This window comes from Macrotis lagotis, chromosome X (assembly GCF_037893015.1).
Source record: "Macrotis lagotis isolate mMagLag1 chromosome X, bilby.v1.9.chrom.fasta, whole genome shotgun sequence".
NCBI lineage: Eukaryota > Metazoa > Chordata > Mammalia > Peramelemorphia > Peramelidae > Macrotis > Macrotis lagotis.
Window position 1 is genome coordinate 232488746 of NC_133666.1, and position 1467 is coordinate 232490212.

The 1467-nt window shown below is 40.3% G+C and overlaps 1 non-coding gene across 1 annotated transcript; it reads right to left on the reverse strand.

Annotated features, from left to right (window-relative positions):
• Positions 1-795: 795 nt before the first annotated feature.
• LOC141503606 (U6 spliceosomal RNA) lies at positions 796-902 on the reverse strand. Its single transcript, XR_012472952.1, has one exon. It is a non-coding gene; the product is annotated as a U6 spliceosomal RNA (small nuclear RNA).
• Between the last annotated feature and the right edge of the window lie 565 nt (positions 903-1467).

Genomic DNA, 1467 nt, shown 5'->3' on the forward strand with positions numbered 1-1467 from the left:
TATCATTGAAAGTTATTTCACAATTTCTCAAACATAGTTCAGTCTGTTCTCCTGTTCACTTCTAGTCTGACTTCATCTGCATTGGGTATTCAGGGCAGAATGCTCCTGGTATAAGGGCTTGCAAATCCCTTTTCAGAACCTCTAATTCACTTTCAGTGTATACTTTTACTGAATTCTCACTTGTGACTCCAAGAAATCATTGTATGTATAGGAGCTGTACTATCATAAAACCATCATGGCTGATGAGTTCAGCTTGAGGATAACCAATAGGTCTCAAACCCATCAGTGAATTAGGAGGATGTCTATCCTAAGAATGTGAAGACTTCCCCCCCCCCCCAGCAGAGTGGACATATAAGAACAATTTGTTGAAGCAGCTATGAAATCAGCTGAAGCAGGCACTAATGGAGTGCTTAGAGACTTGTCAGGCATCAAAGACACCAAGGTCATTCCCTGCATCCACAAATTATTGCCAGGTGTCCTAACTTTTGCCTTGCCACTGGAATTTGATCTCTCTAGAACAAAGAATGAGGCTGATAATTTTTCACAATTCTGCCTCACCTAAATTCCATTCACTCACAAATCAAGATATCACCTTGTGAAGTCAATATTCCTCTTCAAAAGAATAGGGAACAAATGCTAACATATTCTCCATTTATTGTGTCTTTCTCGGATATATAGTCTGTGTGTTATAGTCAAACTATATTAGGATTGAGGTTTATCCTTTGTTCTTGAAAAAGACCATGACATCAGGGAGGTGATGCCTTGACGAACTGAGGGTTGCTTGAGCAAAGTCACCAGTCTCACTTTCACTTCACGAATTTGCGTGTCATCCTTGTGCAGGGGCCATGCTAATCTTCTCTGTATCGTTCCAGTTTTAGTATATGTGCTGCCGAAGTGAGCACCAGTCTCCCTTTCTCCTCTGGAGCCATCTGAGTCCAGTGGAAAAATATAGATCAGGATGACTGGAGATGTCCTTGGATGAAGTGAGAAACCTTGGCTTTTTTAACTTAAGGTTTTTAACAGGTCTCGGTGTGACTAAGGTGACAACCAATTGGTGATTAAGGCTAAGTAAGAAGTGAGGTAGAAAATGACCCTTTTTAAATATTCAAAAAGAAGATAAAAATATTCAGTCCAGGAGGGAAAGACCCTTAGTGTTTCCTGGTCAAAACAGAAACAATTGCTTCCCAAATAATGACCAAGCACGGTTTGCTCTGAGACCTGCTGTTTGTCAATCAACGAGAGTCAGAGTAATTTAGGTTTAAGGCATTAGGGTCCTTAAGAAAGAAACCCAGTCTATAAGTGTCAAGATACCTTGTGAGATTTTAGCTTCATGGTCCTTTTACAGATGGAAGGACAAACAATAACCTCTGTGAATAGTAGGAGGAGCTGACCATTTAAGCAATACAGCGTCTTTCTTTCCTTCTTTCTTCCTTCCTCTTGTTCTTCCTCCTCTTTTTCTTCTTTCCT